General features: G+C 43.2%; 1 protein-coding gene across 1 annotated transcript in view; it reads right to left on the bottom strand.

Annotated features, from left to right (window-relative positions):
- Positions 1-12679, bottom strand: part of LOC118783164 (WSC domain-containing protein 1) — a 29457-nt gene extending 16778 nt beyond the window's left edge. The window contains exon 1 of the mRNA XM_036536880.1: positions 12344-12679. The gene's annotated coding sequence lies outside the window, so the exon portion shown is untranslated. The remainder of the gene's footprint in view (positions 1-12343) is intronic.
- Positions 12680-13838: the final 1159 nt, after the last annotated feature.

The following is a 13838-nucleotide window of genomic DNA, read 5'->3' as shown; positions in this document are numbered from 1 at the left end:
TCTGCAAAGTAATAATCAGACTAACTGACTCTTTCAAGATGGTTGCACATAAAGTAACAGATCGACCACTATGTTTAACATTCTGGAACAGGCAGTGTGGGTTGAAGGCTTCCTTTGGCTTTGTCCAAACATAAACCTGTTCAGATGTCGATCAGACCATATTACTTTTTCCCACCGCTCAGAAGCCCAGGTTTTGTGCTTATTACACCAGGTTATGTGTTGTTGTGCATTGGCCTTGATTACAAGTGGCTTCTGAAATGAGAGCTTTACCATAAATATCGGCGTTGTAACACTTATGGTGTGTAGTTATGTTGAGACGGGGTCATGGAGGTGTAGATTCAGTTCTGTGGTCATTTTTGAGGCCGTTGATTTATGGTTTTGCATTCCACCACTGTCGACTCCAGTCTTTGCCAACAGATGACAAGGCTGGGGTCAAACCTGCTCTAAGCCTTCACTCAAGACAAGCACAACTGCAGAACTATCACAGCTCTGTAGCAGGGTCACAGATCATAGTCCTATAGCACAGAGTAACACATCATAGCCCTATGGCACTGACTCACAGATCATAGCCCTCCAGCACAGAGTCACAGATCAAACCCCTGCAGCACAGAGTCACAGACTGCAGCCCTGTAGCACAGAGTCACAGATTACAGCTCTGTAGCACAGTCACAGATCATAGCCTGTTATGGGCTCTGGAAGCTCAAACTGTCATAAATGATAATGTGACCCAGGCTTATATGAGTTGCAACCTTTGAATAAGAGGGACGGTTCTACAGTATTGCAGCAGGTTCCTTACTCTTGGTTGACCGGCTGATTTCTCCTTATGGCCTGCATGCTTAACATACACCACACTATGCTTTTCCCACAACCCCCCACACCCTCAAACACATGGCATAGATCAATGCTGTGCAGAAGCTCAGCAGATTAAATGCAGATCAGAGGTAATGACTGCAAAGAAGGTTTGCAAGGGACAGTTTCCCTCTCAGCAAAGCCGATGTTGGCCTCTCAAATCTGCTTGTGTCCACAGAGCGCTTTGATAGCTGTGCTTTCAAACTGAAGGAGGGAGATTTCCTGGCCCTATGCCCTCACCCTTCCTGACCTGTGTGTTTAGGAGTGAGATGCAGGGTGTGTGTGTGCATGGGAATGAGATGCATTGTTTGTGTATGTGTGTGGAGGGGAGTGAGATGCAGGGTTTGTGTTTGTGCGTACATATGTGTGTGTGTGTGTGTGCGTGGGTGTTTACGAGTGAGATGCAGGGTGTTTGTGTGACACGGAAGACATGACTCGTGGAGTGAAGTGGATGTGTCCCACCGTGCTCCTATTCTGACTCCCCACACCTGACTGATGCTTCAGAGAGGACAGAAAGAAAAAGCTTTCACAAAAAGGGAGCCACAATTAAAATCAGCTACTACGTAGACACAGACAGCAAATCCCCTGTTTGTGACATCCCGAATCCCGGCCAGCTACGCCATCAAAAGCCTGTCACTCTTCTGTCTCAGGCTACCACATCCAGGACATAACACCGTCTGAACGCTCCCCCTGTCAATTCCAATCAAGTCCACACCACTCAGGCTTCTCCTCCTCCTTCTGTTCTCCCCTGCTCTGCAAAGGTAACCTGCCTCCCCCCTGTACTGAATGTCAGTGTCAATCCCCTGCCCAAATATGCACGCTGTCACACAGCGGACCCCCTCACCCCTCCCGCAGTAGCCCATAGCTCAACCCGCCCTTTGAAAAGGCCGATCCTCTGCTAAAGTCACAGCTCAGTCTGACGTGTTCCAGATTAACAGCACAGAGCGCTGAATGGAAGAGAAGGCGTATTCATGTTCACGCCGATTCCCCTGGGCTATGAAAAGCAGCACTGGATATGTGCAAATGCAGCAGTCAGCGGAGCCGGTGTGACAGAGCAAGCTGAGCTGCTCTGGGACAGGCACAGCGGTACCGGCTGGGGGTCGCGGTCCCGGCCCGGTCTCTCTCAGCACGCCAGAGTCGCGCAGATGCGCCGAGGTGCCTATGCGTGGGTGTCCGATTTGGAAGCAGACCACAGAAAGCCCGCGTTCTTAGCTATTAAGAGGTGTGCCAAGATTACCACTGAAGTCCCGAGACACCCCGGTGTACTGCAGCAGGGAATAATCGATATGCAAACACATTCCTGCACATCTGAAATCAACCATCGTTTGAGCGTGAAGCCATTCAGGTCACCCTGATGTATGAGGTGGTGGCACAAGCGATGGCCAGCGAGGCACGCAGTCACAAAAGTCCAAGTGAACTTTCAAGAGTAAAATTCTTTCAGGAGTCAGGTCGTACCTGCTGTCAGCAGGCGAGGATGGTCTGGTGTATCTGCCACAGACTATGGAGAGCTGCATCTGCAGTAAGCAGAGAGCCGTCTCACCCCGCTGCTTCAAATGACCCATGGTAAATGCACTCAGATTCGGAAAAGGATCCAACGCTTAACAGCCTCTTCAGAAAGAGAGAGGGAGAGAGAGAGGGAGAGCAACATATATTAAGTGGTGCATTAAAATTTTGTTAGGAAATGGACTGTCTTTAGTTATTTATACTTTGTGTTGCTTTAGGCACGTTTACATTCCCAGATTTATGGCCGGGTCATAAACAAGCCACTATAACTAAAAAGCGGTCGATAAACGCCCGCTGAAAACGATCACAAACGCCAGCCCCCGGACACACTTTTATTGACCACTAAAATAAAATGGAAGTGTGCAAAAAAAAAAACAGGCAAGCTCTGAGAGGAAGCAGGAGGCGGCTGTCTGAGGCGTGGGCGGGAACGGCCTTCAGTAGGCCCGTTTTCAGTCCACCACTCCCACCTGGGGAATGATCCATTACCTGCGCAGAGGCCACACCTCGCTGCCGCTGAGATCCATCCACACTGTGCGGGAAGCAAGTCTGAGCTTTCACTAGGTCCTGCTGCCAGGGATGGGAAGAACCTTCTCCCCTCCTCTCTCTCTCTCTCTCTTGCTCTCCTTAGCAATGACACAGCAATGACGATGGTGGTGCTGCTTATGCTGATGATGGTTACACTGAAGAAGGTGATGACTGAAATCATGATGGCAGTCTTGATGATGATGATTATGATGATGGTCACGATGATGGACGATCACCCACCATTTCCATTAAAAAGTGGTTCCTCTAGACACAGTGGCGCTTTTCGACAGGAGCCAACTGCGAGTCTTTTTAAAGGAAATGGGGAGATGCTATAAAAATCCACCAAGTTTTTCCATCTCTCAGCAGCCCTCTGAGCAGAGTGAAAGCCCTCCACAGTGGCAAATACAAACACTCAGGCCTGGCCAAGCATTCAATGTTAGTGTGAAACTCTGAGTCCACACTGGGTCTGCATGCTCTCTCTGACTCACCCGAGATGCACCGCAAAATCCACCAGAAAGCTGGCCCACAATCCCCTGGGGCATCTTCACTTTACTCAGTGCCCACAAGAGCAGACAAAACACTCCACCTCAGCCCCCATCTCCTGCCTGCCAATCCCTGAGGCCCACTGTGCCAGAGCCTGACTGCAGACCACAATGGAGCCCTTATACAGAGCTTCAACACACACAGTCACATGCATACTCACACACACATATCCTGTCTTCACACTCACATAAACATATACACTGACACAGACATCCACATACTCATGAAAACACACACACACACATACACACACAAAACACATATCACATACACTCACTCTCACAGTCACACACAACCACACACTCTGGTCTCATACACACCCACAAACACATACACACTCTCTCATACACACTCTCACATATAAACACAGTCTCTCACATAAATTCACATATGCACGCACACACACAAACACATGCACTCTCACACACAAATTTATTCTCACCTACACACTCACAAACACACACTCAGTCTCACACACACAACAGTATATAGACCTTCCTGTTCATGGGGTTTATGCTTCACCTCCATAGTAATGCACACAAGAGAAAAACACCATTAACACCTGCAAACCAGGTATGTGCTGTTTATAGCTGATCTGGGCACAGTGTGCAGGTATGTGTTGTTTGGAGCTGATGATCTGGGTCCAGTGTGCAGGTATGTGCTGTTTAGAGCTGATCTGGGTACAGTGTGCAGGTATGTACTGTTTAGAGCTGATCTGGGCACAGTGTGCAGGTATGTACTGTGTAGAGCTGATCTGGGCACAGTGTGCAGGTATGTGCTGTTTAGAGCTGATCTGGGCACAATGTGCAGGTATGTGCTGTTTAGAGCTGATCTGGGTACAGTGTGCAGGTATGTACTGTTTAGAGCTGATCTGGGTACAGTGTGCAGGTATGTGCTGTTTAGAGCTGATCTGGGCACAGTATGCAGGTATGTGCTGCTTAGACCTGATAATCTGGGTACAGTCTGCATGTAGTAATGGGAGCTCTGAGGTAGCAGAAACCCCCACAACGCTTTTAGGGGAATGATGCCTAACATCTGGCAATACTAGGGCTGGGCGATATGGACCAAAAATCATATCTTTGTATTGAATGGCGATACACAATATATATCTCAGTATTTTCTACAAAGTGGGCTAAATGTTCAGTTGTAAGTCAAAGCCACATGAGATTTCACAAGCTTTTTTATTAATTTTATTAATACTTTTATTAAAGACTTTAAATAATACAGACTGTGATCAAAATAAAATGCAAACACAGGGTTTTCCTTCCCTGATTGAGAATATACAGCTGCAAAACATGTAAATGAAAAAAAATAAATAAATAGCCTATATTAAATAAAAATAGGCCATCTCTGAGAATGCTCCTTCAGTTGCTTTCAACAAAAATAACAGACTGATTAAAATAGAGTACAATTACAGGTTTTCCTCTCCTGCTTAACAAAACACACAGCTGTGCAAATAACAATAAAGATGTAAACAGAACAAAAATAACAACAGACCTACCCTGTTTGAAAATACACAGCTGCACAATACATTAACATGTAAATGAAAAAATATATAAAATAAATAGCCTATATTAAATAAAAATATGTTTTTGTTGGTAACACTTTCTGATAAGATATTTCAGACTATCAAAATACACTACCTGTAGGTTTATGTTGGTAGCATTTTCTGATAAGGTAATTCAGACTATCAGAACATTCTATAGTTATATCCTGGTAGTTTTTTCTGATAAGGTTTAGAATATGAAAATATGCTACTTAAAGGTTTACATTGGTATTGATTAGAGTGTGTTGATGGACAAACTAGACTACAAATTTACATGTCAGCATGTAAACTAGACTGTCGAAATACATACAGTTTATGTGATAGATAAATTGTAAGTAGGCTATACCTATTATTAAAATTTACTTTACAGCATTTTCAAAATTGCTGTTGGATGAGTTAATGAAAACAATAATGTAATTAGCTTAGAACCATTTTTTGATAAGGTAAAAAAAAACGAAGAATTACTGACCAATTTTGTTACCACAACCTACTTGCAGTAGTATTTCCCGATGACGATCAATCTATGCTATGGTAGGACATTTCAATAAGGTAGGACAAATCAACACACCAGCGGTGTTCTGCCATTTTTTGTGTCCTTATCAGATTTTGCTACCAGTCGCAGGAATTTATAGCGTAGTTTATAAACTATTGCTACCATGCCAAAAAATGTTGCCGGAAGGCAGAAACTTTCACATGATTTTGATGTGTTACAGAAACAGTAACGTTAGCGATAGGAAGCACATTTTGTAAAATCAGTTAAGATAACTAAATTGTGTAAATTGTGTCAAAGTAACTGTATTTGCCTATTTGCAAATCCCCCCCCCCCCCCCCCCCAAAAAAAGAGAAGGCTTGGTAATGATCGGTAGGACCATTTCATAACTTTGATTTGATTTTCATAAATAATTTTGCGTGTTCTGTTGTCGTGTTGTCCTACCCTGTTTAAATGTCCTATCTGTAGCCATCGCATCGATCTTTGCTACCCTAACTGTAAATACTACCGCAGGTAGCCTACCCTAGGTTGCGTACCATTTTTAGTAGGCAACAAATGGATCTTGTCAGAAAATGCTACCAACATGATATTATACTTATCATATTTAAAACTTCTAAAATTACAAAAATAGTCTAAAATATACCTTCATAAAACGACTGGTAGCATATTTTGATAGTGTAGACACTCATCAGAAAATGCAACCAGTGTTTTAGCTATAATGAACTGTGACATATGAAAACACTAGGCATCTCATTCGTTTTGATCTAGCGTTGCAGTAACGCAAGACAAAGTGCAAAAATGTTAGCTAGCTAGCAACATGTCATGAGCTATGCACAGGTACATCAGTTAACGTATCTGACAAGGTAGCCTGTGCGCGCCATTAACACTAATCTAGCTAACTAAGTTTTAGACCAGTGTTTCCCAAACCTCTCCTAGAGGACCCCTTGTCCTGCATGTTTTAGATCTCTCCCTGCTCAAACACAGCTGATTTAAATGATCAGTTTGTTATTAAGCAGCTTCAGGAGTTCATAACGAGTTGTTCATTTGAATCAGCTGTGTCAGAGCAGGGAGAGATCTAAAACATGCAGGACAAGGGGTCCTCCAGGAGAGGTTTGGGAAATGCTGTTTTAGACCACACAGTCACATAAATGTAAATATCATATAATATGTGAAATGTGTAAACATACTGTATGACTGAGAAACATTAGATAGCTAGATAGATAATAAAGTAGTAACTAGCTATCTAACAAGCTATTGTTTAAAAACAGCAAGTGTGTGAGTGGCTACATTTCCAAAAACCTAACTACATTTCTAAAGACTATGGCTGTATTTGAAACCGCCTACTGCATACTGTGTACTGCGTACTACACAAGCATATACTGTATACTGTGTGCTATTTTTCAGTGTAATACCCAGTATGCAACCATCAATGATTACATTTGTAGTAGGCTATGTTACACTGTCGCGTGAAATCACTGCAAGATTAGAAAGGTCCAGATTTCCTTGTGGTATTTTCCAGTTAGACGCCACTAGCATTCTCGCGAGTGAAAAGTATTGCCAAGTTCACGAAAAGTAATATAGCTGCAAGCAGCGATGAGGGGGCCAAGCAGTCCAGCAGGGCAGAGTCGCTATGGCAACGTGATCTGATCATGTTAAAAGCATGGCTGTAAGCACTGATAGCAAGTTTTATGTCAATTGACCAAAGATGTAACTGAGATATGATCGCACATCCTGTTTGGCAGATTCGCCTCCAAATTCGATGAACTGTGATGGACGAACGCTTTCAGAAATAAAAAAACAGATCTGATAGCTTTTGTGACGCTTGGTCCGAAGATCATCTATGCCAAATTTGATGAAGATTGGACAAAATTTGTGGTCTGTGAAAATTTTCTAATTTCTTCATAAAAAAAAAATGGCGGCCATGTCAATTAAGTTGACTTGACAATTTGTCATATCTCATCTTTGGGATCTCCCCAAGTATCACCTGACACAAGAATCACTTTTGTCAAGGGAACCACATGGAAACCTACAACGCAAAAATATGTTTTTGCTTCTTGCAGCGCCCCCCCCAGTGGTCAAATGACAAAAAAATTTAGCAAAACCTTAGGAAGGCGTCCCAGGTCCATAGATCAAGTTTGGTGTCAACACATGAAAGCATTGCTGAGATATGCCCTCACTTCCTGTTTGGCTGCTTCGCTGTCATGGCATGCGTTGAACTTGGCTTGATCCAAGGAATCCAACGGTACCTCATTTTTGAAAATCAGGCACACAGTTCAAAAGTTATGTGCATAAACGTACCTCCAACTTTACAACCAACAACTGTACAACCAACCCGTTGGTGGCGCTAGAGCGTTCAAGGCACTGACATCAAACTTGGTGAAAAGAATTATGGAACCGTCCCCAATCGTTGTGCCAAATTTCAAAACTTTTTACCTAGGGGCTGCCATAGACACCCTAGCCAGAAGAAGAAGAAAAAGATGATGAATAATAATAAGAAAAGGCAGAAACACAATGGGTACCTATGCAGCTTCGCTGCTTGGCCCCCAATTCGCAAGTTTTGTGGTACGGGCACATAATGTGGCACGAAGGAGGAGAAGAGCAGCTACAAGAAAAAACATTTTGGCTGTGATATTTGATACATAATATACATAATCCCCAGCGCGGTCCTCCAATGTTACAGGCGTCTTGTTGTCCACAATGTTTTTCAGCTTTTTACCCTCAAAATTAGCTGTGACGTCTACAGCAACACTTCCTTATGGGATATAGTAGGCGAGGTAGACTGGTCTGATGCATACTGCCTATATTTTTCCAAATCAGTACATCATCCGGGTATCGTTGGCGTACTGAAAATTTCATTTTGTTCGCATACTGTATACTACATACTACATTTGGTCTAAATCAGTATACACTCATAGTATAGTATGCGGTTTCGAATACAGCCCGTCTCTATCGTCAGAGGAAGCAAAAAATTATGGGTGGACATTTGGTCAGCTGTAGCAGAGCCTCTCTACATGGCTCTGAGCTGTACCGTATTTGCCTACGCATGCGCACTAGCTGTTGGTTGCACATTCTGATGGGTCACAAAAAATGATAGGACACCTGGTTTGCGCGCAGACGCAGAAGGGTAGTGGGGACGGATTTGCGCGGAGAGTGTGAGAGAGGAGAGATGCAAACACTGGCACGGCTTTACAGAAGAAACGGGTTATGTAACGCAACATCAAACTATATTGATATAAACGGTATTGTCTCATCCTATATCGCGTTTGAAAATATATCGATATACTTAAAAAGTCGATATACCGCCCAGCCCTAGGCAATACCACTGGAAAAAGGGGACCCAGCACAAACTTTGTGACACAATGGCAGTGGGTGACAAAGGAGGCCATCTCTGCTGGCAGCTCTGCTTGTCTTAGATATGCAAATAAGCCCCTGTCATGAAAGTGATCAGTCTAAAAATTCACTGCCTCAAACACACACCTGATCACAAAAGCCAGAAGGCATTTCTGCCTCTTTTCAAAAGGCTTCCTGAAGTCACAGCGTGCAGAAAGCTTGTGACTCTTAGAACTCGAAACTTGACGGGCAATGTCTGCGGAAAGAGTGGCGATGTCCCATTGTTGTCATATCTTTCGCACCACAGTATGCTGTTTGTGTCGGACAGACAGCGTGAACCAACTGTACGAAGACAGAGAGGAGCAAGACAGCTGGATTTAACTAGAACTGTCCCAGGTTTATTATTCATGAGCAAGTGTGGGAAACTTTGGGCAAGACCTCTCTAGACACCCATCTTGGATCCTGAGGGGAATCCACAGCATAGCTCAGTCTCATAATGTAGCTCCACACACTCCAACAGCATAATTCAGTGTTCATCTGTCTCCTTTGAATCTGTGTCATCCTAGTCTGGTGTGCAATTTGTAGAGAGACATCTTAGAGGAGAAGTGTGTGTTTGTGTGTGTGAATGTGTGTGCATGTATGCATGCAGGTGTGTGTTTGTGTGTGTGTGTGTGTGTGTGTGTGTGTGTGTGTGTGTTTGTGATCCAACAGCATGACAGTTTGGTACAGTCCAGGCTGATCAACAACCCTGACAAATTAATGGAGTAATTAAAATTAATCTCCTCACAGGAAAACAGGGACCAAACTGAAAAGGATTATCCACAATGCTGTGCCACATCCTAATGCCATACACAGTTTTCATTATATACTGTAGGTAGGTATATATACTGTGTGTGTGTTAATCTGTCTGTTTATTTTGCAGCAAGGATATACATATGAATAAAGAGGAAAAGCAACCCTAATCTCCACATTAACACTGAAAGGCTGAGCCTCTAAGTGAGGCAGGAACATCACTGAAAGACTGAGGCTCTTGGCAAGGCAGGGATATTGCTGAAAGGTGAGGAGGCACGATGGGGATGCTCCCAGTGACATCATCCTACCTGACAGGCTATAACCCCCACAGTATGGAAGTAAATATACCAGTATGAGCATGCGTATATGTTAATACACTGAGGTGTCTGTGTATTCACATATAACATAGACAACAGATAAATCTGCCCCAACGGACAGAGGGTCAAATGCACGCTTGTAAGCTTGCTGCCAACAATCATCAAGCACAGGATGGAGCTGGTTACATTTTCTGGGTTGAAGCAACGTGGAATTTGAGGATGTTTTTTCTTTCATAGACTCTTAATAAGAAGCGCAAAATAGAGAAGCTCACTGCCAGGCAGGCTCGGTGGCAGGAGAAAATACAGTGGGGTGCAACTGCAATCCAAGGGGGTGCACAGAAAGCCAGAAATACTATGTAGACTTTGGGATATAAGGAGACAACTGGGGGTGCACTGAGGTCTGTCTGGGGGTGCAATGCAACCCTAAGCACCCCCATAGCGCCGGGCCTGCTGCCAGGTCTTACATCACTGAAGTGAAACAATGCCTTACAAACAGCTAATGGGAGAGCAAGGCCTCATGAACCCCAAAATAGGTGGAGCTACCATGTGCTGTCAATCACTTGGCTAATTTTAACCACGGATGACCGACGGATGGCATGGAGACCTTGACAATCAGTGCATCATTGATAACAAACCCCCATCACATTTTGCGGTTTGTGTAGGATCACTCTCCCATCACTATACAAATCTTGAGTAATACTTAATACTCAAATACTTGAGTAATCGGGCGTGTCATAAAAACACGCGATGTGTCGCCCTTTGTCGTTAGGAATACGGTGACGTAACAGAGCACGTCACGCCACTCTTAATAGTCAGTAAACAGTCGTGTTCTCATCCAATTCAATTATTAACAGGACACCTTTCACATACCGACCGCACTTAGTGCGAATCGTGTTGAAAGCTCCGTATCAGCTGTGGAGGTGATAACATTCAAGATCGATTTGCGCGAACTCAGAGTGCCGCTTTCTAAATGCGTTTCCAGCCTAAGTCATGAAATATTATTCAATATTATATTAGCTCCATTTTTAAATCGCCGGAGGAGGGAAACAGCATTCTTAAATAGCTTATGCCTTCCCATAACGGCACAGAACTAGGTATTTCTCTTGGACAAGCCTCGAGGTTGGTGAAGTCAAGATATTTGGTGTGGTAGAACCTTTTCATGATATTTTAATAGGACTGTCCATTTTAATACACATGACTTGAAGCGCCTCCCTACCCAATAGAAAAAAACTGGAATAAACTACCCATTACATTATCGGCTATGATGGGGGCACAGTAAACCTCTTAATACAGCCAGTCTCTTGCCGTTATTGAACTACTGTACTCCTGCCTCTTTCTGGTAAAAACATTATCGCGTTCCCATTCTGTAGAGCAGCATCTGCAGCACGTGCACAACTGTACTTTTCGTTTACCTGATAGGCCTACAGTCTTCTAGCTAAACGGTCAGGACCTGCCTCTTTAAGTTCTGTAATATTTAAATCATTTGGCCCAAGCTGTATTTGCTAAACGTGTATTAAAAAGGACCGTGCCCATACATCTACTGTCCGCACTGGCAAAATTGCACAAGCAATAATAAAACATCTGACATCCTTGTAGCCTATGTCTGCGCTGAAGTTAACGGGTCATTTTCATTACTGAAGTGCAACACTTGAGGTAGAAATCAAGGCAACTATACTTCGTTATTCTATTTAGAATTAACTGAATAGAAGAGCGCAACAACATTTATCACACTTCAAATTTTGGTCCTTGCAAGTTACACTGTTAGTCTGATATCACTATTCGAATACATTAAGGCAGAAGTGTGTTTACAAATCACTCACAGTAGATAGGCTACTGTTTGGTCCAGGGAGATTTGTTTTGGTCCTACTTTTTTATTTTAATCTCGTTTTGCCACAGCCCGAGCAAGCAACACTGTTTCAGCCTGGCCCAAGTCAGCTAGCTACAGGCGACATGTATTTCATAAAATAGTATGGGTAAGTGCCGATAGCATCCTTCCCGACAATAGCTGCGTCAAGCGATATCACTTTCTCACTCTTTTGACTGCGTCACATGCCATTAATCTTAAACAATAAATAAATAAATAAAAACGCTATCGCTGCACGAATAATGGAACTCGAAATATTCAGAACATTAACACCTAATCGTTAAACGATAGGTATCCTATTATTCAAAAATTCCTGCACGCCTTCTCCACTTGTTAGCGTACAGACCTGCTCGACACAACTGATTTTCTCTTCGATGCTCGTTCACTTTAATATCTGAAGAAAGCACGGACACTGCCTCAGGAATTCATGAAAACTGGCAAACGACTGCCTCAAGACAGTCGTCTGAATACTACATTTACAGTGTATGTATTTGAGAATGGATGGATACTCTTGATTGGTGGCAAAGAATCCAACTTTACATTCTAAATTGCATCTGCAGGTTATGTACCAAAATCCCTCTTACCTTTTCTTCGGTGACCCGAGTCCAAAAAACAAAAAGCAACAACTGCAAGTCCGTGAAGTGATATAGAAATAGCTACTGTCCTTTAAGTTTTAGACCGAAAAATCCGGTATTATTCACGCTCTTGTCGGAGTATTCGTACATATTATTGTGTTTAATGCATTTCCATCTAGCTGCCTCTCTGTCCGCCTCTGTCGCTAATCCTCTTTCGTTTTCTTATTTCTCGTTGCTTTGAAACCACTCGGACAGCTATAATCCGTACACCCAAATCCGTACAGTGTCTCCTTGGTTTGCTGCACGTTTCTCTCTCGAAGCAAACCTAAAAACCCAGCTGTTTTTAAGTCGGGCAAGGGGGACTCTGCGCGCATGCTCAATAGCACGGAGGACCAGGGCGCTCCGGCGTCCGCTGTCTCCTGGGCGCTGGGGCACATGTCACCCTCAGCACCTCGATAACGCCTCCCCCGGGACGACAGCAGAGAGGTAGCCCGGAGGAATTTGAGGCGGAGTTTTGTATACCAGAGAGAAATACGTTGCGTCGTCCATCCGTGCACATATCAAGATTGTGTTTATCAGGGATCCGATCCACTTTGTTGACCTTTATTGTAGCAGTTTGATTGTGTGTTTACTGTAAAACGTGAGTTGCGCATTTTATAAGAGCCCTGGAAATGCAAGAAACAGTCGGCGCTCATCAAGTTGATGAAGTAATTGCCACACGTCAGCGCCACACTCCTTCTTTAACGATATGACTGCCCTCGAAAGATCAGAGACGGTGACAGCAACTGTCCCCATACGTAACTCTGAGGGCATAGTGCAAGATTTTTCATCTTTCGGAGATGAAGATTAAATCAAAGGGCAAACTAATCTCTGAGCAGAGATAAGGACCACGTCTGTCAAGTATGTCACGTCAGTTCTAGTACATCATCAAGGAGTCTCTCTCTGCCCGATCCAGAGTCAGTGAAGCCACGCCTAATTCCAACCCTAACAATAATTTTAAGAAAAATTACATTGATTCAGGATCAGTATTTGGTTGTGGAATCTTTCCAGTGACAGGTAGTTATAATAAATTAATATGTGATGTGGATCTATCACACTAGATCTGTCGTTTTGAACGAATATATTCAATATTTACCGTTCACAATAAGCATAAAAATCTTTTTTGTTAAATGCGGATTTAAAAAGAAATTTATCTTGCATATCTGGGGAAAACGTAGAACACAATATTGTTCTGTGTTACATTTGATGCGCCATAGATGTGATCGTACCAGTTAAGGTCGCCAGAGGAGATAGGTCGTTCATCCATCACCTATTTTAAAAATTACAGTTGCAAAACCCTGCTTTTTGTCATTATATAGAAAACAAAGTGTGTCAGTTTGTGCATTCCCAGATGGAAATTCAATATATATTGTAATACATTTACAAATATGTTTTCAGCCCAAAATGTATTACATACAATATAATTAAAATACACTAACTCAACACAAAAATTGCAATATACCAA

This window comes from Megalops cyprinoides, chromosome 9, assembly GCF_013368585.1.
Source record: "Megalops cyprinoides isolate fMegCyp1 chromosome 9, fMegCyp1.pri, whole genome shotgun sequence".
NCBI lineage: Eukaryota > Metazoa > Chordata > Actinopteri > Elopiformes > Megalopidae > Megalops > Megalops cyprinoides.
This window is presented reverse-complemented; position numbering and strand designations above follow the sequence as displayed.